The 25786-nt window shown below is 41.2% G+C and overlaps 1 protein-coding gene across 5 annotated transcripts in view; it reads left to right on the top strand.

Annotated features, from left to right (window-relative positions):
* Positions 1-25786, top strand: part of filip1b (filamin A interacting protein 1b) — a 265621-nt gene that overhangs the window by 198397 nt on the left and 41438 nt on the right. Inside the window, exon 1 of one of the 5 annotated variants that reach the window (XM_069932131.1) lies at positions 3547-3657. The exons of the other annotated variants lie outside the window; for them this stretch is intronic. The gene's annotated coding sequence lies outside the window, so the exon portion shown is untranslated. Of the gene's footprint in view, positions 1-3546; positions 3658-25786 lie in introns of those variants that run through there. 5 annotated transcript variants of the gene reach the window in all.

The raw sequence follows: 25786 nt of genomic DNA on the forward strand, positions 1-25786 counted from the left end.
GTTGGAACATTCTGCTTCCATGTTCAGCTGGAAGGAGCAAAGTTTCAAGCAATGGATTCTGTGGCATGGCAGCTGAAGTCACAGTCCTTTCAGAGAAAGGCCTAGAGTGAGTAGCTCAAGGAGAACTACAGTCACCAATTCCAGCAGGAGGACTTGCCCTCACCATTCCAGTAACATTTGGTGAGGAACGACAGGTCTGGTTGTGCTTGAAGCTTTCATACTGGCTTGACGTTGTGCCCTCTGACTGTTTGAACTCATGCCACAGATGATGTCTGGAGAGTCAAAGACTGAGAGGAGAATAATAGAAGTTTATAAAATTATGAGAGGTATTGATAGGATGGACAGACAGAATCTTCCCCCCACCCCACCTTTGTTAAAAATGTAAAGACTAGAGGACATGCATTTAAGGTGAGAGGGAGAGGGCAAAGTTTAAAGGAGATGTGCAGGCAAGATCTTTGCACAGAGTGTAGTGGGTGCCTGAAACAGGCTGCCAGAGGTAATGGAGGAAGCAGACCCAGTGGTAATCCTTCTGGATACACAAAAATGCAGGGAATGGAGTGGTATATATAAATTGTGTGCTAACAGCAGAATTTAATGTTATATCGTGTTCGGTGCAGGCATAGTAAGCTGAAGGGCCTATTCCTGTGCTGTACTACATGTTCCAGTTACCTGGGCCTTAACACAAGGCAAAGAAGTCCCAGTGGATCCTGTTCCAGGAGCAAGAGCAGACTTTTTATTCCTTCCATCCATCCTCATCATTCACAACGATTCTGGTTGCTCTTCCATCTCAACAACTTCCTGCATTACTCCCATGTCCTTTGAATCTTTTAACATCGAGTGAAGAGATCAGATATGGCAGAACCAATGGGGATGTGGGCTGGGAAGTTCCACAGTGGGGAATAACCCTTTTTTTCAATAACCTGGTGGCAGCGAAATACAACTTTGATTCTAGTCTCCTTTTGCTACACCAGATGGCCGTCATGGACCAGAAAATCTCTAAAATACTGTGATGTTTTCCTTGAAGGAAGGTTGAGGGACTTCACCTTCACTTGTAAGGGCCACATGACAGACTCTTCCTTTCAGATTAGCCTTTTCTATCAATCAGCTTCACGCCTCTACTCTTCCCCTGACCCTTCCCCATCCCACACCTTCTGTCTGCCTAATTTTTGGCACGCCTGAAGAAAGGCTCAGGCCCGAAATGCCAAGTACCTATTGCTTTCTATGGTTGCTACATGACCTGCTGAGCACCTCTGGTAGTTTTGTGTTCTGCACTAGACATCAGCATCTTGTTTACATCCTCCAGGAGTGCTCAGGGTACCCCCATGCTGATGTGAGTGGAGTTAAAGAAGCTGAAAAGGTCCTGGCTCTGCTGTGGAAACATCAGCAAGATATAGTCAGTGATGCTCTGCTGTTCCCATGGATGGGAAAGGCCTGAGAAATGTGGAAGTTCTGCCATGCTATCAGCTAAAGTTCCTGGTCGTGCAAAACTATTTTCAACCAATGAGAAAACAAATACCACGGAAATAACTAGCAGTTAAAAGGCATTATTTTGCCAATCTCAAACAAGGAAGTGATGGGACCATATTTAATGCTCTAGATTCTGCTGCTCTGGAAAATTAAGAAAACATAATGAAAAGCTGATGACTTGGGTATCTCCACAGGTGACAGGTTAACAGATTTAATTATGAAATGGGCTGTTAAATTCAGAACCAAATAGATACCAGTGTTTTCCAAGCTTCACAGGACACTAGATAGATGCACTGTTTGAACAAGTAATGACGTTCTGTGGAAGGAGTTTAGTGTAGGATAGGGTAGAATGTTCCCATCCTTCCCCAGGCAAAAGAGGTCACATATTGGTGGTCTATGATACCCTTGTAGAAGTCAATTGTCACTGGTGTATAATTTTATCTTTGACTCTTTGGCTTGAACAGGCAATGTAACAGTTGCTGTGTGTTGTACTCCCTTTTGAAATTCAGTTCCACTGAGGTCGACAGAATTCCCTTCCTCAATGGGGATCCAAGCAAACAAGGACTAATGTGGGGCAGTTCCAGGGCAGTGACTCAAACATTTATGTGGTGACCTTGGCATGGCATGGTTGATAGCGTTCTCATTTCAGAGTCCAATGTTAGAGATTTCAATCACACTCCAGCACTTGAATACCAGAATTCAATGTTTGAAACTTCTGTTAAAGTACAGTACAGTAGTAGCCAAGGTTTTCTATCAGTTCCGGCTTCAACAGAACCACATTTCAGAGGGGAGTCCAAGGCACAGTTCCCATCGTGATGTGCATTCAGCAATTGCAACGAAGCCTTACTTTTGGCTGACGCAGAATAGCAAGATGGTGAGTTGAAGGTTGAGGTTGAGGTTCCATCTAGTTTTATATTGCGGTAGAGGTCCAAGGTTGCATGGTTTTGTTGTATGGAGATGTTCTCTGATTAGCTGACTCAAGTTGCTACTGTGGGATCTCTTTGTGTAGATATTTGCCTACAAAATGTTGGCAGCTTAAAAGCAATCAGTAGACTTACTGAAGATGTAAGGGCTGGAGGCCTGAAATAGAATGCTGCAAACACTCATCAGGACAGGCAGCATCTGAGGGGGGAGAAACAGAGTAAACCCCATTCAAGTTTGTGGGCTCTTCTTCTGTTTGCATTATTCATTCATGGGATCTAAGTGATTCTAGCAAGGTTCATGCTGATCCCTGTTTGCCATGGAGTGATCTGCCAGATCATGTCAAGAGTTATGTTGGCTATGCTCAGCAAAAGTGGCATATTTCTATCCCAAAATAGTGTGTGATTGGTTTGGGTCTTCCAGCAGTCCATTAGTTTCTTCATCACCATTAGTGATTTTTGCACTCCAGGTTTACAGGCTTCCTAATTTCTCATCTCGCAAGAATTAAGCACCACTCCACCATACCTATGATGCTCTTAAAAGGCCTTTATTATGCTATTATTCTCAAAGATTGCAAATAATTTCCAGGTTTGCACTGGTGCAGATTCCACAATTTTGCTTTGGAATTTGAATGAAGCTGAAATGACATCAGCTGTCCTTCAAAAGACATAATAGTGAGGTAGAGCAAGGATTGAGATGAAAGCAGCCTGACTGCCAAAGATTGCATAACAGGTTCAAACAAGAGAGAATTGGTACTTGTTAACAATAATTGAATGACACCAAGCAACTAAAACAGCTCCACTTGTGTGTTTGGCGTTGTCTGCACTAAAGCTTTGTTTTAAACACACATACAACTGCAGAGGAATGTGGTTATAGACTGAAGGATTACTTCGACTCATCCCCACCCCACCCTCCCTTGAAAAAACCCTGTCCACTACCACAAGCCTAGCCTAGCCTGGGATTTAAACTCAGTTCCAGCTGGATTCCTCTGTTAATTCTAGCTGCTGGTTCTCAGAGTTGAAACTCCGCCTTCTCACTGACCAAAGTTAATCTGCACAATGCTGCCCCATATAAGGAAGGGATGACATCATTAGTTCTTGGTTCAGGACTTCTACTTACTGTATATTTCACCTTTCATTGTCTAATGACATGGCAGGAATGTTATGGTTGATTCCCAGTGGGGTAGGAACCATTGCCTGCTTGTTCTCCAAACACAGTTTAACGCTGCAAAAGTCTCTGACATGGAATTAACTGTGTCCTACCTCTAAGGTAAGAAAGGAGTTTCTCTTTCTCTCTCTTTCTTTCTCTCCCTCATGTTTGCAGTTTAAGCTTCTATGCATAGAGTATTGCTTTTCTCTCAGCTGAGAGATGAATTAACCTGAACACTCAAACAAGTAATAGAATTGTGTAGATGGAGCCTGTTGTTTGAGCAGAACGTGCATCTGCTGTGTTTACATGTCCTCAGCTGGCTTGCGGGCTTGTTTCTTTCTGTGTAGGATTCCTGGATGTTCCCTTCCTTTTCTGCAGTTCTGTGCTCTGAGTGACTTCACCCTGAGAATCATGAGAAGGCACTTGTCTAAGTCTTTGTTCTCTTGTTTTCTTTCTCACCATTTATACTGTTATCTCACATTTACTTTCTCTTCTGTTTGTTGCTTGGTTCGAAATGCCATCCACATCCCCAACTGTTCAAAGTTTCTTTTTGGGGTGGGGCGTCAGGGGAATAGAGGTGGTGGTAGGTTGTACATTGTAGAAATAGTGCTTCAAGGCTGGGACACTGTAAGTTAAGATTTCAGGTTATTGGAATGTGTATTGCTTGAGTAATTATCTTGCACAATTGTTCTCTTGCTTGTAGTTACGTGCTAATGTTTGATTGTGCGCAGTAACTTTCCTGGAGTGTCTGTGTGATGTAGTCATATTAGTATGAAGTATTAACATATGGATTTGCCTGACCCAGATACTTTGAAGTGTGATATCCACTGAGATGAAATCAACCAGTCTTGGCTGTAACGGAGACACAAGAGAAACAGTCTTGGCTGTTCTTTTCCTCCTTCATTAGTTTAGGCTATTTCAAACTAAGCAACTGTTAGGGAATGTATGTCCAATAAAATATTTCAAATCTGTTGGTGCTTTGAATGGGATTGACCTGAGTATGTAAGGACAAACCCCGATACAAAGTTCCTTCCACCAAAGGAGCACCGTCAACACCAGACTCTCTCTGCCAAACCTCCAGAAGCTGGCATCTGCAAGGGTCTGAGCAACTGCTATCAGCCAGTACTCTGCCCTGGATTCAGATTTTAAACCTGAATACATCCTGCCTCCAGGTCTTTGGCAAAGGAAGAACCATCACGCGTGGATGCAGTTCTCACTGATGTTTGTGCACAGTGTGTACAACTTCTGTTTAATATATCCAGAGGGATGTTCAGGGAGGACTTTGTTTTAATCTGTGAACTAAACAACCCCAATTGCAGTTATCATCATCTGAATTGCTGTCCGAGGCGCTGAATCGAAGCCTGTGCAGGTGTGAGGAACCACTCTCAGCTGTCGGTAAATATATTTTGAAAGGCTGTCTGGTGAGGGCAGATGATCCACTGGTGTTGGCCATCTTGGAATACGCTCCTTCACAAATAGTTTGGACAGCCTTAACCCTAGAGGCTGGTGCTTTGTTTCTGACGCAATGTAACATTGGAGAGAACCAGGATGGTGCCAAGTTTATTTCAGCACCAGATGTTTGAAAATCTATCTCGTACACTATGAACTGTGGAAAGATATTGACGAGGCATACGCTGATAGAATGGAGTCTGTATGCCTGATGCATGTCCAAAGTGAAGCTGCTACTCTTGTCCTTCCTGTACAGAAGCAGAATTGTGAGCTAAGGCTCATGTGGGCCTGTGAGTGATTATCAAAGCACAGTGCTGGGCTGGGTCCCACTGAGAGAGGTCCCAATATTACTTCTATTTCTTTTGAAACTTTGATTAAACCACACCCCCACCACCCCAACTACAAGATCATAAGATGTATGAAATTAGGCCATTCAGCCCATCAAGTCTGCTCTACCATTTAATTCATGGCTGATGTATTTTTCTTCTTGACCATTTTCCTGCCTTTTCCCTATAACTTTTGATGCCTATCAACCTCTGCTTTAAATTTACCCAAAGACTTGGCCCTGATGAAGACATTAATTTTCTTCAACCAACCAGCCTATGCCCTTCCTCGTAACCCCCAACTCACCCTCTACATTCTTGGCTGGCATGTCTTCATCCTCCATGCACAGTCTATTTGGTAGCAAGGCTTCTGGTGCCTCTCCTTGAGGAGGTGTGGCTGGTCTGAGATCCAGGCACTCGTGCACCAGATGTTCTCGGCACCCAACTGGCACTCTGAGGCTGTAGCACCTCAAGGTGTACTTGCCTCAGTTGTCCTTTTGTTTTTAACTTGTCAATCATTCTTGCACCAGATACGTGGTCAGAAATGAGCTTTCACTCTTGGAGAAAGGAACTTCACTTGTATATCACCTGTTACAATGAGTGGCAATGTTAACTTGAGGAACAACACTTTGTCTTCTATCTAGACACATTGCAGCCTTCTGGACTCAATATTGAATTCTCCAATGTTGGGTAACTTGCTCTTTCCTTCTGCTGTCCTCTTTTTTCCTTAATTTCTATAGTATGTCCTGCACAAAATTAGCAATGCATTGCACAAACCAAGGAGCTTGACTGCCAGATTTGGCCTCCAATCTCCATTGTTTCCTCTGCTTTTTTTTCTCTTCTACTCTCCCAACAATATTCACCTATATCTTCTCACCTTCTGGCCTGTTCTCCTCATCTTTCCCCTTCCTTTCTCTTCAACCTCCATTTTTTTTATTCCGGTACCTGTTGTTTTTTTTTGCACCTTCTGTGACAAAACGCTGGTCACTCTTTTCCTGTTGATGGTGCGTGACTGGCTGAGTTTCTCCAGCACGTTTGTGTATTGCACTACAATCATAACATCTGCAGACTTTTCTGTTTAACTATGTTCTCTAGTTCCACCCCTTCTCCTCTCCCCTCTCCCATCTCCTGCTATCTAAACAGACTTTTTCCCCCATTGCTGACGCTGGGTTCCAAATCTGAAATGAAACTATTGTTGTCTTTACACCTGACATCTGAGCTCTTGAGTGTTTCAAGCACTTTGTTTCACTTTTGGTCACATTTTAAACAAGAAAACATAAGCTGTCTTTCTGAAGTGTCAGCACATAGGTTTAAAGTTATTGCTTCTTGGCCTTTTGGCTAAGATCTCGTGCAGTACTTTAGGTTTAAAGTTCTTTCTGACTGAAAAATATTTGACTTCTGGTTGGCTGCAGCATGGTGTAACAGCAGTAGTCAGTAGCTCCTTCCTACTTTTACCTTTTCCACCTATTTGGTTCTTTATTTTACAACCAAAGTGTTTCATATTTGACGCCTTTCCTCTCCTTTATTCACATTTACTTTAAAATGACCACAAGAAGTGGAAAATCTGGAAAGAAAGAAGTGCCAGCTAATCGCACTCTGGAAGCTATTTCTGATTGACTGGAACAGCGCAAACAGTCGTTATCCGATGAGGTTAAAGCTATTTTAAATCAGTTTGGTGCTAAAAGAAGTTTGATGTTTAAACAAGGAACACAGTGAATGTTTATCATCTTTTGAGCTTATTCTGAGCAATTTGATGGATTAGAAGAAACGTGCTCCAAACTAAGCAACAGCAATTTGAAGCTAACAGTGAAAGTCGTTAACCTAGAAGGCAGGAGCAGACAACAGAAACTATGTATTCTGGGCTTGGCTGAAGCTACTGAAAGTGGGCAACTTGCAAAATTCTTTTTGGAGTTTCTCTGTGCAGTTTTTGGAAAGGAGTTTCTCCCATCTCTGCCAGAGATTGATAGAGCACATTGATCACTAACGCCCAAGCCAACTCAGGTCATTATATGGCTGCATCAATATCAAACTAAGGATCTTTTGATTTGTGAAGCTCATCGCAGAGGGAAACTTGAATATCATGGTCAACAGATCAGGATTGTAGAAGTTTACTGTCCCCAAATTTTAAAGGAGCGTGCTCAATATAGATTGATGTACCATCAATAATCACAAATGGCTGATATTGTGAAACTATCAGGCTTTTATTAATTAAAGACAGGAACTACCAAGAACCTCTTCGACAGATCAAAGCAAAGAGAAGGGGGAACATGCAAGGGGCTATGGGTAGGACCAGTCTCTGGAGGCGCGTCCAGCCGACATAACATTGGTTTACCACAGGTGTAATATCAGAGTTGTATAAGCGTGGATCCACGCCCTCCCTGTTTATCCCACGTGCCTCTGAAGAAGTGGCTGCCTTTGGTTGAAGAGGCTTGGAATTACATAGATTGTCTCACCATGACATTGCGCCCTGTCTGAATCTCTACTCACTGACTGTAACTGATTAACTATTATTGCTTTTAAAGTGTCTAACACTTGTTATCTAACATTTGTTGGGAAAAGTACTTTGCTTTGGCAACATTTTGTGGGATAAAAAAATTCACTTTGGTTGTAGTTATGTAAGTTTTTTGTATTAAAGCATTGAGCTATTACATTTCTCAGTGAAGAATGTTGAGAATTATACATTTTCTCTCAGTTACTTTATATTTATTAGAACTGTATGAGACATTCTAAAGAATTATTTTTCATAATATGGCTAAAGTTTTAGCAAATTATGTAGTGTCTAGAAGTGTTGACTATATTTGAAAGACCAAATCAGGCCAAGATGCAATCAGTCAGTATACTTTGCAGAGAGCATTTGATGACATGCCAAATGCCATATATGGACACCCAGGAACTTGAAGATACAAACCCTCTCTACCATCATCCTCAGCCTCCCCTTCCTAAAGTCTCATAATAAGCTCCTTGGTCTTACTGATGTTGAGAGCAAGACTTGTTGTAGCTCCACACAAACTGATTCTTGATCTCCATCTTGTGTTCTGACTGATAATTTCCCATATTTTGACCAACAACTGTGATGCTGTCAGTGAATTTATAGTTATTTATTATCAATGCATGCCATTAAGGAGGATGCTTAATGTATCTCTGCGGGGCATCACCACCTGGTTTCAGATACACAAGACTAACTGACCTCCTCAACTAGGACACTGCCACAGTGGAGACCCAATGCTTCCTCTTCCCCAGCAGAAATCCACCAGCATCTTCTGGATCCTGGCATCAAGAGCAGGGAGGCTGAACCAAAATGACTGGCCTATCCCTCGGCAGGAAGGTTATCATTGGTTTATGACCAGCGTCTGATCCTTGGAAAGGTTCCATTGCTGGTGGCTTTCAGTTGATTTCTATGGTGCTCATTTAACTATTTCCTTTTAAACAATGTCTGTTTTGTGGAGGATGCTCTAAATTTAAGTTTGAAAGCCTCCTGTCCCTTCTTCCCCCAAGTGTTAAAATCAGCACCAGAATCTTTACCATCTCCTGTGACACCAAGTTCACACAGGTTAATCTTTCCTTTTCCTGATGCGTGTACCTATGATCTCTGAATATGGATAGAGACACTTCCATTTTAATCCTCCTTCCATTGGCACTCAAGATGTGCTTGGATTTTGTACTTTGTTTCTGTAAAAACAAAAGAAAAACCTTCATATAGCATAGAACATTACAGGAACATTGCAGAATAGGTCTTTCAATCTGCGATATTGTGCCAACCTATGCAAACCAATTCCATAACAATCTAATGCTTCCCTACCTCACACCCATAACCCTCCATTTTTCTGTCACGTCTTTGAATGTCCCTATTGTATCAGCCTCCACCGCCATCCCTAGCAATGCATTTCAGGCACCCACCATTCTTTGAGTAAAAAAAAAACTTACATCTGACCTCTCCCTTAAGCTTTCCTCTTTTTGCCTTCAACAGATACCTGCTGATATTTCCTACTGTCATCCTAGGGGAAAAAAGTGTTGACTATTCACCCTATCTGCCTCTGATGAACTTGTACATCTCTATTAAGTTGCCTCTCATCCTCTATAGCTCCAAAGGGAAAAGCCCTTGCTCTGCCATCTTTGCTTCATATGACATGATCTCCAATCCAGGAAATATCCTGGTAAATCTCCTCAATATCCTCTCCAAAGCATCTGCATCGTTTCCATAATGAAGCTATCAGAACTGAACTTAATACTTCAAGTATAGTCTGAACAGAGTTATAGAGCTGCAGCATTACTTCACAGTTCAATCCCATGACTAATAAAGACCAACACACCATATACCTTCTTAACCATCCCATTAACTAGTGTGATAACCTTGTAATTTTTTTTCTAAAGCCTGTTTGTATTCTCTTCACCTGAGAGTGAAGATGAGTGGGGCTGATCTCCAGGTCACATGGAGTTTCGTGTACAAATTCCCAGGTTGGCAGTGTTGTGCCAGTGTGCGGTGGCTCTTCATCATTGAAAAATAAAGATGCTAAAACCTTTTTTTTTTTAAGTGTATTAAGAATAAAAAAGACACAAGAGTAGATATAGGACTGATAGAAAATGATACTGGAGAAATTGTAATGGGAGGCAAGAAGATGACAGGAACTGTGAGTATTTTTCATTGGTCTTCACTGTGGAAGACATTAACGGTGTACCAGACTTTCAAGGATGTAGGGAAGAGAGGGGGGGTGGGGGTGCAGTCATGATCACCAGAGATAAAGAGAGTAGGAATCAAAAGGTCTAAGTCTCCTGGACCAGGTGGAATGCACCTTCGGATTCTGAAAGGAGTAGCTATAGAGACTGTGGAAGTATTACTGAAGATCTTCCAAAAAACAATAGATTCTGGCAGGGTTCTAGAGGAATGGAAATTGCAAAGGGCATTCCACTATTGACAAAGGAAGGGAGGTAGCAGAAAGGAAATGATAGGCCTGTTAGCCTAACATTGGTGGTTGGGAAATTGTTGGAGTTGATTGTCAAGGATGAGATTACTATGCACCTGGAGTTGCTTGACAAGATATACCAAAGTCAGCATGGATTCCTGAAGGGGAAAATCTTGCCTGACAAATCTACTACAATATTTTAAGGAACCCATCAGCAGACTAAACAAAAGACATGGAGTGTATGTAGTATATTTGGACGTTCAAAAGGTCTATGACAAGGTGCTGCGCATGAGGCTTCTGCTTAAAATGAGAGCCCATGGAATTGCAGAAAGTTACTAGTATGGGTAGAGCAATGGGTAATCGGTAGAAAACAGGGTAGGAATAAAGGGATCCTTTACGAGTTGGCTACCTGTAGGGATTGATGTTTGGGCCACTTCTTTTCATGTTTTATATAAATGATTTTGATTATGGAGTAGATAGCATTGTGGCTAAATTTGTAGATGATGCTAAAATTGGTGGTAGAGCAGGTCATGCTGAGAATATGGAAAGGCTGCAGAGAGACTTGGATAGATCAGGAGAATAGTAAACAAAGTGGCAGATGAAATACAATGTGGGGAAAGTGTATGGTCATGCACTTTGATAGAAGGAATAAAAGGAATGTGGAGAAAATTGAAAATTCAGAGATGCGAAGGGACTTGGGAGTCCTCGTACAGGATACCATAAAGGTTGACCTCCAGGTTGAGTTGGTGGTGAAGAAGGCAAATGGAATGTTGGCATTCATATTGAGAGGAATAAAATATAAAGCCTCAACATCACATCCCTGCTCTAATAAGGCATTGGTGAGGCCTCATGTGAAGTACAGGAGATAATTTTTGCCTCCTTATTTAAGGAAGGATGTGCTGGCATTGGAGAGGGTTCAGAGAAGATTCACAAGAATCTTTCTTGGAATGAAAGGATTAGCATATGAGGAACATTTGATGGTTCTTGGACTGAACTGCTGCAAGTTCAGAGGAATCGGGGGGGGGGGGGGCCTCATAGAAGGATTTTGAATGTTGAAAGGCCTGGACAGAGTAGATGTGGCAAAGTTGTTTCCTATGGTAGGGAAATCGAGGACAAGACGACACAACTTCAAGATTGAAGGGAACCCATTTAAAACAGATGAGACAGAATTTCTTTAGCCAGAGAGTGGTGAACCTCTGGAATTTGCTACCATGGGTGACTGTGGAGGCCAGGTTGTTGGATGTATTTAAGGCAGAAATTGATGGCTATCTGATTGGTCAAGAGACTTCTCAGTAAGTTACAGGAAAGTGGAGTCCGGGGAAGTCTATTGGCCTGGATTGAAAATTGGTTGTCTGTCAGGAGGCAGAGAGTCGGGATAAATGGGAGTTTTTCAGGTTGGCAGAGAGTGGTAAGTGGGGTGCCGCACGGGTCAGTGTTAGGCCCATAACTGTTCATCATTTACATTGATGACTTGGAGGAGGGAACAAAATGTGGTGTAGCCAAGTTTGCGGATGACACCAAATTGAGTGGAAGAGCAAATTGTAATGAGGATGTGGAGAGTCTGCAGAGAGATATAGTTAAGCTGGATGAGTGGGCAAAGGTCTGGCAGATGGAGTACAATGTTAGTAAGTGTGAGGTTATCCTCTTTGGCAAGAAATATAAAAGAGCTGAATATTATTTAAAGGGTGAAAAACTACAACATGCTGTTGTGCAGAGGGACTTGGGAGTGCAAGAATCGCAAAAAGTTAGGTTGCAGGTGCAGCAGGTTATTAAGAAGGCAAATGGAATGTTGGCCTTCATCGCTAGAGGAATTGAATTCAGGAGTAGGAAGGTAATGTTGCAACTGTATAAGGTACTGGTGAGACCGCACCTGGAGTACTGTGTCCAGTTCTGGTCTCCATATTTGAGGAAGGATATACTGGCTTTGGAGATGGTCCAGAGGAGGTTTACTAGGTTGATCCCTGGGATGAAGGGGTTGACTTATGATGAAAGATTAAATCGTATAGGATTGTATTCGCTCGAGTTCAGAAGAATGAGAGGAGATCTTATAGGAACATATAGGATTATGAAGGGTATGGATAGGATAGATGTAGGAAGGTTTTTTGAGCTGGCCGGGGAAACTAAAACGAGAGGACACAGTCTCAAGATTCGGGGGAGTAGATTTAGGACAGAGATGAGGAAAAATAGTTTTTCCCAGAGAGTAGTGAATGTTTGGAATTCTCTAACCAGGGAAGTGGTTGAGGCTGCCTCATTAAACATATTTAAAATTCGGTTAGATAAATTTTTACATGATAGAGGAATTAGGGGACATGGGGAGAAGCCAGGTAGGTGGAGTTAGGTCATAAATTAGATCAGTCATGATCGTATTGAATGGCGGAGCAGGCTCAATGGGGCATTTTCGGCATACTCCTGTTCCTACTTCCTATGTTCCTATGGTCAGGGTATTAATGGTTATGGAGAAAAGGCAGGGGAGTGGGGCTGAGTGGGAAAATGGATTAGCTGAAGAAGGAATGGCAGAGCAGGCTTGATAGGCTGAATGGCCTACTTCTGCACCTATGTATCCTATGGTGACCCACTAAAATAAAAGAATTGGCTGCCCAGAGGGTGAGAATAATGTATTGGTCAATTGAGTTAATCTTCAATAATTTTGAAACCCGTTTGTGGATGTGAAAGGCTTTCTGGAATTCTAGTTGGCTACTTAAAACAAGAGGCTCAACAAGATGGGTACTTCACTGTGGAAAATTGTGCTTGAGGTTAGCCAGAGGAGATGATTTGGCCCAGACCATTAGTGTCAATAAAAATCTGTACTTGTACTTATTTGTCAATCTTTAATCATAAAGCAAATAATATAATACTGGGTAGCGAATAAAACAATAACCAGGTGTGCGCATGGCCATGCATTATGCCAGAGAGGCAGATAGCTTCATTGTTTCCATGGCAACACTTGGGTAAAGATTTTATTGACCCAGCAGAGTGGTACTACTGACAAACAAGCTCATGTCAGAATCAGAATTTGTTGTCATGAACAAGTCATTAAATTTGGTGTTTTGCAGAAGCGTCAAAGTGCAAACTTTCATATAAACCACTTTTACAACAATAATTTTTTTAAAATAGTGCCTGAAAAGTAAGGAAGTGTCTTTGATTATTCAGGAATCTGATGACAGTGGGGAAGAAGCAGTCCTTGTGCCATTGAGTGGTCATCTTTAGGCTCCTGTACCTTCCCAATGGCTGGGTGGTAGGGGTCTTTGAGGATAGAAGCTGCTTTTTTAAGACACTGCCTCATGTAGATATCCTTGATGGAGTGAAGTCTGGTGCCTGTGATGTTGCAGGCCAAGATAACAACCCTCAAGGTTTTTTTTGTCCTGAGAATTGGCATCTCCAAACCAGACATTGCTGCAACTATCCAGAATGCTCTCCATGGTACACCTACAGAAGTTCATGAGAGTTTTGGTGCCAAACTGAATCTCCTCAAGTACCACCTTCATGATTGCTTCAATGTGGAGGCTCCAGGACAGATCTTTGGAGATATTGACACCCAAGAATTTGAAGTTCTTGACCCTCTCCATTATTAAGCCCTCGTTGAGGACTGGGTTGTGTTCCCCTGACTTCCTCGTGAAGTCCACAATCATCTCCTTGGTTTTGCTAACGTTGAGTGCAACGTTGCTGTCGTTAAACCATTCAGCGAGCTGATCTATCTCCCTCCTGTACACTTCCTCATTGCCATTTGTAATTCTGCCGACAACTGTGGTGCTATCAGCAAATTTGTAGATAGCATTGGAATTGTACCTGGACACAGTTATACTTGTATAATGAGTAGACCAGTGAGCTAAGCACATATCCTTGGGGTGCACCTGCATAGATAATCGGTGGGGAGGAGATGTTGGAAGACCACAGTCAGTATGGATTGGAAACAATGAGGAAGTAAAGGATCCAGTTGCAGAGCGTGGGGAAAAGGCCCAGAGTTTATAGCTTCTTGACCAGCACTGAGGAAATAATGGCGTTGAAAGCTGAAGAGCAGCCATATGAAAGAGTTGCTGTTTTCAAGGTGATCCAGAGGCTCGTACATAAGTTATATATTACACCACAAAAGCTTAATAGATTGAAGACCGATATTTTGGATGTGTTTTCGATGTAAATAGGATATAGGCACTTTTTTACATTCTATGTGGGCATGCCCAAAATTGAACTCCTTTTGGACTAATTTAATAGATTTTCTTCAGCAGGTGTTAAGCTTCCGGCATGGGGAAATATGAAGTTGTAACCTTTCAGAAAAGATTACATATCATTCAAAGAACAAGTATGACAATTTTTTGGAAAAAATTGTTTCCATATATGCAAAAAAAAAATGGTATAACATTAAGTATCTTAATTGGTAGAATTTGGTAAGAACTTTGTCACGCCTCAGCCTCACCTCAATTTACTTAATTTTATTTTACTTTATTCAGTGTTATTTGTGTATTCTTTTACTACGCAGTGGTGTCTTACTATATATTTTATATTTTAAAAATACAACTAAGTACTAGAATAATTAGGTCACAATTTATAAATTAGGAAATATCATTAAACAGTGTTGTTTTTAAAAAAAAATTAGTCTTTTTTTAGCTTTTTTTTTAATTTATTTTTGTTTCTTTAGGAATTTTCTGCATGGGAGGAGAAAATTATTTTAAAAAGGTGTTGATTTTGATATAAAATTCTCTAGTTTTGTATGAAATTTGTTTGTAATTTTGTTACATGTGCTAATAAAATTTGGAGAAAAAAGTGATCAGAGGTGATGGATCAGGTCGCCACTTTACCAATAAAGTATGTGCTTTGAGAGGCTGGTTATGGCTCACATCAACTCCAGCCTGCCAGCTGCCCCTGAACTACTTCAGTTTGCCTGCAGCCAAATGGATCCATGAGAAATGCCATACCCCTACCTCTCCACTTGATTCCAGGACACCCATGTTGGGTGACTGTTCATAGACTACAGCTCTGCTTCAATACCATTGTCCCCAGGAAATGTGTCCCAAAATGATGAGGTTTCAACACTCACCTCTGCAAATGGACCCTTGACTTCCTGTCAAACAGACTTCAGTCAGTGAAGACTGATAACAACATCTCCATGGTCACATTCAACACTGATGCTCCTCAAGGATGTGTATTCAGTCTCCTATCATACTCCCTCTGCACTCACACCAATACAGCCAAATACCATTCCAACTCCATCTTCAAATTTGCTGACGACACCACTTTTTATCAAAGTCGACATATGGAAAAGTGATTGAAAGTCTGGTTGCAAGGTGCCAAGATTTAAAAAAAAAACCCTCTTTCAATGTCGATTAGATGAAGGAGATGATCATTGACTTCACCAAAAGGGGCAGAGTCCACATGGCATTGACATTAATGGTGCCAAAGTCAGAAGAGTGGACAGCTTCATGTTTTTAGGAATAAATATCTTCAACGGCTTGACCTGGGACAAGAGGAGATTAAGGAGGTTCAGCATGTCATGCCATTCCCCAACAGCGACTGCAGGTGCAACATCAAAAGCATCCTTACAGGATACATCACAGAGTGGTATGGGAGCTGCTCAAGATCAGAAGGCGCAACCGAAGTTGGTGAATGTAGCTCACAACAACTCAATTTCTCTCTCCATGGATTCCCATCAATATCTCCTGCAGCCACTACCCTGAAAGACCCACCAAACCCTGGACATACTCTTGTTTCCCTCCTTCCACACACCAACAGACTTAAATAAACAGTTTCTTCCTTGCAGCTATCAGGCTCCTGAATGAACACAATTAGTCATCTCAATTGATCACTCTTTACAGCACCAGTGACCTGCGTTTAAATTGATGCTGTTTGTAAGGAGAATGTATATTCTCCTTGTGACCTGTGTGGGTTTCCTTCCACCTTTCAAAATATACAAGTGTTGTAGGCTAAGTGTGATATTTGGTGGCATGGGCCTGTGGGCTGAAAGGGCCTATTACCATGCTGCATGTCTAAATTAAAAAATTCATTGTAATCCAATACTTTTTGCACACCTTCAATGGTGGAGATATCTGTTAATCTCTTTAAAGAAGAATCTTCTCACTGTAGTTAGCATTTTGTGACAAATGCATTTTAAACTTAAAAGTCAAAAATTTAGTCCGGTGCCACTCCAAGTGAATGTGTGAATATTTTGTATAATGAACAAGACCTTGAAAGTGTACTGTCAAATGTCAATGTACAAATATTTATCAGACTTTAACCCACTCTTAAACGTGTATAGTCTGCATTACACTTTTATTTGCAATGATCTTGTACCCCGATATTTCTCCATGTTCCTTCAATTTCTTATGTAATTCTTTGACTGGTACCTCTGGTTCTGTTAGGAATACTATGATGTCATTTGCAAATAAGCTGATTTTATTCTCCTCAATTTTTATCCCTTTTTTATTTTCCATTCTTATCAGTTCTGCCAAAGGTTCTATTGCTAAGGCGAACAATGAGGGGGATAGTGGACATCCCTGTCTAGTTGACCTACTTAATTTAAAGTGACTTGATACATATCCATTTACTGTTACCTTCACCAATGGTCCATTAATGCTTTAATCCAATTTATATATTTGTCTGGAGATTGAACTTCTGTAATACTTTAAATAAGTAATTTCACTCTACTCTGTCAAAGGCTTTTTCTGCATCTAGAGCAACAGCCATTGTTGGTTTCTTATTTCCTTGATCTGCATGGATTAGATTAATAAGTTTGCAGAGATTGTCCGCTGTTCGTCTTTTCTTAATAAATCCAATTTGGTCTTGTTTTACTATTTTAGGTACACAATCGGCCAATCTGTTTGCTAATAATTTTGTTATTATCTTATAGTCTGAGTTAAGTAGAGATATTGGTCTATATGAGGCTGGTGTTAATGGATCCTTCCCCGTCTTTGGTATTACTGTAATTATTGCTGTTTTACATGAAACTGGGAGTTTTGTGTTTCTTCTATCTGGTTCATTACTTCCAGGAGAGGAGGAATTAATAACTCTTTAAATGTTTTATAGAATTCTATTGGAAATCCATCCTCTCCTGGTGTTTTATTGTTTGGCAGCTTTTTGAATATATCCTGTATTTCCTCTATTTTAAATGGTTTTATTAGTTTGTTTTGTTCCTCTTTTTGCAATTTCAGCAATTCAATTTTAGCTAAAAATTCCTCTATTTTATCATCTTTCCCCTCATTCTCAGTTGGATACAATTGTTCATAAAATTCCTTAAAATTTTCATTAATCTCTGTTGAATTATATGTAATTTGTTTGTCCTTTTTCCTTGATGCCAGTATCATTCTTTTAGTTTGTTCTAAGTTGCCAGGCTAATATTTTGTGGGATTTTTCTTTTCTCTCAGTTCATAATACTTTTGTTTTCATTGTGTTCTTCTCCACCTTGTACATTTGTAATGTTCCATATTTAATTTTTTTTGTCCGCCAATTCTCTCCTTTTCGTTATATCATCCCTTTTTACTAATTCCTTTTCTGTACTTACTATCTCCCTTTCCAACTGCTCTATTTCCCAGTTGTAATCCTTTTTCATCTTAGTCACATAACTTAATATCTGACCTCTAATGAAGGCTTTCATTGCGTCCCAATTTGTCTTTCACTGATCCTGTGTTTATTTCAAAATGTGTTTTAATTTGGCATTCAATGAACTCCCTAAGTTCCTGTCTTTTAAGTAGCATGGAGTTTAACCTCCATCCATATGTTCTTGGTGGGATGACCTCCAGTTCTATTGCTAATAATAGGGGTGAATGATCTGATAGTAGTTTAGCTTTATACTCAGTTTTCCTGACTCTCCCTTGAATATGGGCTGACAACAAAAACAGATCAATCCTAACAACAAACATATCAAAGTTTTGTGCCTACTCGAATAATATGAAAATTCCTTTTCTCTTGTGTGTTGCTTCCTCCATATATCCATAAGTTTCATTTCCTGCACTGATTTAACCATAAATTAGGCTACTTTATTCTTTTTACTTGTCTTTTTTGTCCAGTTTTATCCAACATTGGGTTCAAATTAAGATTAAAATTCCCTCCAATATATTTCCTTGTGTGTCTGCAATCTTCAAAAAAATATCCTGCATAAACCTTTGATCCTCCTCATTAGGCACATATATATTGAGCAAATTCCAAAATTCTGAGTATATCTGACACTTTATGCATACCTCCCTGCCAGATCTATTATTTCCTCTTCTATTTTGATTGGTACATTTTTGTGGCTACACCTCTATCTTTTGAATTATAGGATACTGCCGTTATGTGTCCTACCCAGTCTCTCTTTAAATTTGTTATGTTCTGCTTCAGTTAGATACGTTTCCTGCACAAATGCTATAATCTATATTTTCCTTCAATAAATTTAGTAGCCTCTTCCTTTTAATTTGTTTATGTATTCCATTAATGTTTATCGTCATATAGTTCAATGTGGCCATCTTATATCTTGCTTACACCTCTTTTCCACTTCTTCGCCACCTCCATCCCCCTTTTTTCCATTTTCATCTCTTAGTTTTCCCTTATTACACTTAATGTACGATAACACATTTAAAACATAAAGTATCCCTGCAGTTCCCACATCCACTAATACCTTGACCCCAAAAGTTTCCCCCCTTCTTTGAGTTGCTTCATATCTCTTGCCAGGCAACCACAACTCCCCTTTTCATTTGGATTGCGATCTTGTTTGCATCGTCAACTGAGTTTGCAGCGAAGGTTATTCCCCCTCTACCCAGCCCTCTCCAGAAAATACTTTTTAAAACATATATAACAAAGCTCTTTTTTCCCCCTTACTCCCATCTTTCCCTTCTCTTTTCCCTCTTTAGTTCTTTACATATACATTGTTTTTACATCTTTATATATACTTTATTGCCATTCTTCATTCTTGTAACATCTCTTCTCCTGTCCTGCAAACTTTCTGCGAATTCTTGTGCTTTCTCTGGATCTGAGAACAGTCTGGTTTGCTCCGCAGGTATAAATATTTTGAGCATGGCTGGATGTTTTAATATGAATTTGTAACCTTTTTTCCATATAATCGATTTTTCTGTATTAAACTCCTTCCTCTTCTTTAAGAGTTCAAAACTTGTGTCTGGGTAAAAAAATATTTTTTGACCCTTGTATTCTAATGGTATATTATCTTCTAACTTTATTCCTTGCCTGTTCCAATATATTTTCTATTGTCGTATATCTCAAAAATTTTACTAAGATGGATCTTGGTTTTTGATGTGTCTGTGGTTTCGGAGCTAGTGCTCTGTATGCCCTTTCTATTTCCATTTCTTCCTGCATTTCTGTCGTTCCCAGGACGTTCGGGATCCATTCTTTTATAAATTCCTTCATGTCTGTGCCTTCTTCACCCTCCTTCAGGCCCACTATTTTTATGTTGTTTCACCTACTATAATTTTCCAACATATCAATTTTCTGAGATAACAACTCTTGTGTCTCTTTAATTTTTTTTGTCAATTACTTCCAATTTTCTCTTAAGTCATTCACTTCCATTTCTACAGCTGTTTCCCGCTCTTCTACATTCTCTACTCTTTTCCCTATTTCTGTCATGACCAGTTCTAACCTTTGCATTTTATCTTCTGTTCTTTTCATTTTCCTTTTAATTGCGTTAAACCATTGCGATAACCATTCTTTTAATGATCTCATTTGTTCTTCAAAAAAGACTTTATCTATATTCTGTCCATCAGTTTTACCTTCTATTTCTCTGTGAAGATCTTGGTCGTCTTCTTCCTCTTCTTCTCTGTCTGTATCTGTGTTTGTCTTCTTCTTTGTGTCTGTGTCTCTTCTGTTTTTCCTGATGAGCTGCTTGTATCTCTTTGCTGGGCCTCTTGTTGCTGATCCTCCTTTCCTGAGCTGCTCATCTGTTGTGCTTCCTGACGTTGATCTTCTTGTCGGTCATCCTTCCGTCTGTCTCCCTCGTCTGTTTCATCGTTTCCTCATCCTCCAGCTGAGTGCCCTGGTGTTGGGCATCCCTCAGCTGTTTGCTCTGTGACAGCCCGCTCCTCTGCTGAGCCCGCCTCCCGCCGGTGTCCTCTTTCTCCTTTGATTGCGCACTGCGCACTTTTGTTTGGCTCCGAGAGCCATTTTGTAGTGCATCAGCTTGTGGGTCGCAACTCCACAGGGCAGGTACTGACCTCAAGGGTCAGGCACTCCTCGCCACCACAACATCCTGTTCCTTCATGCAAGTAAGGCCTTCTATCATCTTCGGCAACTTTTCTACTTTTTTTCCAGTTGCTTTTACTTTCTCCTTCTTGGGAGCCATCTTCTTTCTCTTCTCTGTATCTTTATCTTCTATTTCTTATATTTTATTTTTGTTGTGCTTTGTTTTTCCTAACTTTTTTTCCCTACTTTCCTGGAGAGGGCTGGTTTTCCTGACCAGCCACTACTCCATCACCTGACTCCTCCGGCTATCACACAAAACTTGACACCAAGCCTGATGAGGAGATCCAGGAGAAATTGTAACTAATGCAGATGTGGAAAAGAATAGCAAAGAAAGCAAGCAATGTGTAAAAAGAATTCCAGCACTTTGGAAAACCTAGCACATCTTCTAATTTGGAGTGATGGAAATTGTGGATGTAGAAGAATTATTGCAATAGCAATCTACAAGGGAATATCAAGCAATTGACTGAAATCCTCTGCTCCTTTCTTGGTTTCAAGTCTTTGCTTTTGGAATGAAAGTAATTGTATAACAATTGTGTACTAACATACTATCAAGGATATTGTCCTACAATGCACAAAAATGCTGGTGAAACTCAGCAGGTCACACAACGTTTATAGGAAGCGAAGAGTAATCAATGTTTTGGGCTGAGCCCTCTATCAAGCCATACCTTGTTGAAGAACCTAGGCCCAAAACATTGGTTATAACCCTTGCCTCCTGTAGACCTACTGAATTTCTCCAGCAATTTTGTGTATTACACTATAATCAGGATCTGCATACATTCCTAAGGACATTGTCCTACTGTGTTCTATACTGCTTCATTTAGTCTAAGTTTGTCTGCATTTTAACTTTTTTAAGTTGGTCCTGATTATGGCTGATCCATTTTACATGGGATTAGATTAAAGGCATGATACGGTTTCACTTTGGTCTGAGCACCTTTTTAAAAATTTTTCTTTCCTATCCATGTGTTGATTCAAACTGAACAGATTCCAGGTCATGAAACCCAGCTGAGGTTGGCTCCAAAGCCTTGCTCAACATGTAAGGCTCTCAACCAGTATGGTTAAACCTATTCTAGTTTGTAGAAAACACATGGCAGGAGCATTCTACATCTTGATGGGCTCCATTCTTGGGTATATTTTGAATAAATCTGAACCATCAATGACGCTGATAGACTGTTTGCAATACAGCTGTCATGGCATAGTTCAATCCTGTTCCTTTTCTGGAATTATACAGGGGCTGTCTGGAATGGGACCTAGAAATGTTCTTGCTTCCTTTCTTCACAGTTACTAAGTTCTGCTCTCAACTCCTCATTTGAAATTGGCCACCTTGCCATCGAGCAGAGATTTGAACTTCCTCCTTCATGGACTCTGTACTGTACTGTATTAATCATTGTTTACGCCAACTGAGGAAATTGTTCCGTTTGCTGCTCCCTTTCAAATAAGCTTGATTGCTTTTCCAGTTAATACACAACTCATTCCTGACAATTGACTAGTATTTGATCTGCAGATTAGGTTCAGTGTTTCACATTATCTATTAATCCCGAGTTTCTGAAGCGGGAAAGGCAGATAGTTGAGGAACTAAAGAGCATAGGTTTTAGGTGAGGGGCAAGAGATTTAAGAAGGGCATGAGGAGCAAATTGTTCACTCAGTGGGTGGTCCATATCTGAAAGGGGCTGCCAGAGGAAGCTGTTGAAGTGGGCACACTTCTGACTTTCCAAAGCTATTTAGACATCTATATGGATAGACAGGATGTGGGGGAAAATTGCAGACAAAGGAGACTAGCTCAGAATGACAACTTCGTATTAGCAAGTCAGGCCAAAGGGCCTGTTCTGTGCATTATAGCTCTGCCTTTTGAACAGTGGTACAACAAGCTCAAGTGTTGAACATTAAATAATTCCTGCTGCTGCCTACCAGCTGTGGTGATCTGCTGACACTTAATGGGCATGCTGGCTTCCTTCGATCATGAGCTGCACTGTCCATGTCCACAACATGCCTGTGTACTCTGTTGCCTTTGTTCAGTGATTGCACTCTTCCTGAGGCAGATCAAGCTTCTCAAATGGAATTTAAATGTGAGCACTAGGCTGGCAGGGTTTCTGAGGGAGTGCAATAAATGGCCCCCTTGAACTTCCAGTTGCATCTCCTTCCCATTCCCACACCGACCTGTCTGTCCTCTGCCATCTCCACTGCCATGCTGAGTCTGAATGAAAACTGGAAGAACAACATCACCCATTGATGTGTATTGTACTGACCTTACAGGGGTGCATAAAATCATGAGGGGCAAGGATAAGGTGAATGATCAGTTTTTTTTCCCCTCAGAGTTAGGGAGTCTACAAATAGAGGGTACAGGTTTATGGTGTAAGCTGAAGGATTTAAAAGGGACTTGAGGGACAACATTTTCACTGAGAAGGTGATGAATATATGGAACAAGCTGCTAGAGAAGTGGTAGAGGTGCTGGATAGACAGGCACATGGATAAGAAAGGTCAAGAGGGATGTGAGGAAAATGTACACAAATGGGACTAGCTTTAGTTGGCACTTTGGTCAGTATAGATGAATTGGGCTAAAGGGCCTCATTCAGTGTTGTCTAGTTCTGACTATCTATCTATTCCCCTTGAGTAGCTAACATCTAGCTACTCCTATCAGTAGTTTATGTTCACGCTCTTCATGAAACTGCTCAATGAAAATAGCTGGCAAAGTTCTTCACTGCAATGCCATCACAGTTAAAGCAGTAATACATGGGCTGTTAGGTGAAGGACGCGGAGAGTTCCAGGTTGATCAGGTGGCTGACAGCTGCCTCGCAGTCAGGCTGGGAGTTCTGTCATACCTGGGAGCTCATTTCAATTGGCAGTAAGGTTTCTGTAATGATGGATTCCACACAAGTGCATTATTCAATTCCTCACTTTGGGGAAGCCGCAATGCTTGGCTTGTAGAACCTTCCTATTCTGTGAGCAAATAAAAACTGACCTGTGAGGATGAAAGATTCCCAGCAAATTAATTTTCTGTTTATATATTTTTTTTTTACCAGAAAGTTTTACAGAGAAAACAGAAATTGCCACTGTCCTACTCTGAGTTAAACCATTTGCATTGTCAATTGCACATCATCTTTGGAATTGTCAAAGAATTCATAAGGCAATTCCTATTGCAGACCTTCTAAACCAGTTTTGGTATTGCCCTCTTTCAGCTAGGACAGCCTTGCTTTTGTCTTCTAGTTTCTGTTGGTGCGAATCTTTCCGCCAAACTTCCCTTCTTTCACCCTTCCTTCTACCATCCCCTACAACTGAAAGCAACTCTTTCCCCCAAAATTTACTAGTTCCGATGAAAGAACAGAAAATTGAATCATTAATTCTGTTTCACACTCCAAAGATACTACCTAACCTGCCGAATATACCCAGCATATTTTGTGGTTATTTCAGATTTAAAGCATTCTCGGTGTTGCGTGAATGAATGTTTTCTCCTTCAATCTCCTCTTTAAGCAGGTAGAAAGACAAGAACACGATGCTTCCCCACATGAGGCTTCTGTTGTGCAAACATTGACCTTTTATAAGCTATGTGCCACACTAATGTTGTTTGCATCTTAGTACTTCATTCCTCTTGTCAGAAAATCATTGCCTGACATGATGGATATCTAAGTATCACCTTTGCTGATGGAGATCCTGGATCTGCAATTTATCAGGCCATGCCAGAATGTAGACTGCCTTGCTGCATACAGGCAGGGGCTGAGTCAATTGCTTGCCATATCTTTTGTGTGTGGATCGTAAAAATATATACCCAGGCATTTCACATTTAAAACAGTACGAGAAAGATTTAAAAAGGATCCTGAGGGGGGTGGGTATATGGAATGAGCAGCCAGAGGAAGTGGTAGAGTTAGATACAAAAGCAATGTTGGGGGAAAAAAACCAGGGTCATGATAAAGAGGTTTCAGAGGGATTCAAGCTAAATTCAGGCAGATGGGCTCAGGGAGACAGCTTTGTTGGCAAGGGCAAGTTGGGACAAAGGGCTTGTTTCTGTATAGTTTTATGACTCTTGTCCAAATCTCCCGGTGCTGCAGTCATGATCTAACTTGCAGGCATGTCCTTCTCTATTCAATTGTTTTGTGATGTTCATTATTTTTTTTGGGGGGGGGGGAATGAGATTGCTAGCAAGTCTTGCATTTCCCATCTCTTAATGCTGCATAGAAGCAGTCCTTCTAGTGAAGGCACTCCCACAGTGTGATTGGGAGGGAGATTTCAATCTATTTACCCTGAAGACTTGGTAACATGTTTGCAAATCATAATAGTATGTCTTCTTTGGCTTGGCTTCGCGGACGAAGATTTATGGAGGGGGTAAAAAGTCCACGTCAGCTGCAGGCTCGTTGGTGGCTGACAAGTCCGATGCGGGACAGGCAGACACGGTTGCAGCGGCTGCAGGGGAAAATTGGTGGGTTGGGGTTGGGTGTTGGGTTTTTCCTCCTTTGCCTTTTGTCAGTGAGGTGGGCTCTGCGGTCTTCTTCAAAGGAGGTTGCTGCCCGCCGAACTGTGAGGCGCCAAGATGCACGGTTTGAGGCGATATCAGCCCACTGGCGGGGGTCAATGTGGCAGGCACCAAGAGATTTCTTTAGGCAGTCCTTGTACCTTTTCTTTGGTGCACCTCTGTCACGGTGGCCAGTGGAGAACTCGCCATAGAACACGATCTTGGGAAGGCGATGGTCCTCCATTCTGGAGACGTGACCCACCCAGCGCAGCTGGATCTTGAGCAGCGTGGACTCGATGCTGTCGACCTCTGCCATCTCGAGTACTTCGACGTTAGGGATGAAAGCGCTCCAATGGATGTTGAGGATGGAGCGGAGACAACGCTGGTGGAAGCGTTCTAGGAGCCATAGGTGATGCCGGTAGAGGACCCATGATTCGGAGCCGAACAGGAGTGTGGGTATGACAACGACTCTGTATACGCTTATCTTTGTGAGGTTTTTGTGATTTGAAGGGAAACCTGGGACTGGTGGAGTTCCCTTGTACCTGCTCCCTTTTCCTTTCTTGGTGGTGGAGTTTATAGTATTTCAACCTGTTATTTATCTAGCCTGGGAAAATTACTGCAATGCATTTTCCTGAAGGTGCATACAACAGTCACTGTGCACTGGTGGTGAAGGGGATGAATGCTTAGGAGAGTTGATGAGGCCTCAGTTAAGTGAGTGTCATTATCCTGGATAGTGGTGAGTTGCCTGAGAATTATCGGATTTGTATTTGTCTGGGCAAGTGAAGAAAAGACTGCACCATATTCCCGATGTGTTCCTTGTCGATGGTGAAAAAGCCCTGGGATGTCTTGAGACTGCTGTTGTGGCCACAGTATTGTGTCTGGTCCAGTTGAGATTCTGGCCCCAGGATATCGATGGTAGGAGACTCAGCAATGGTAAGGTCTCGGGTTGGAAGTGAGTACTTCTTCCTCTCATAAATGGCATT

The sequence above is a fragment of the Narcine bancroftii genome, chromosome 4, assembly GCF_036971445.1.
Source record: "Narcine bancroftii isolate sNarBan1 chromosome 4, sNarBan1.hap1, whole genome shotgun sequence".
NCBI classification, from domain to species: domain Eukaryota; kingdom Metazoa; phylum Chordata; class Chondrichthyes; order Torpediniformes; family Narcinidae; genus Narcine; species Narcine bancroftii.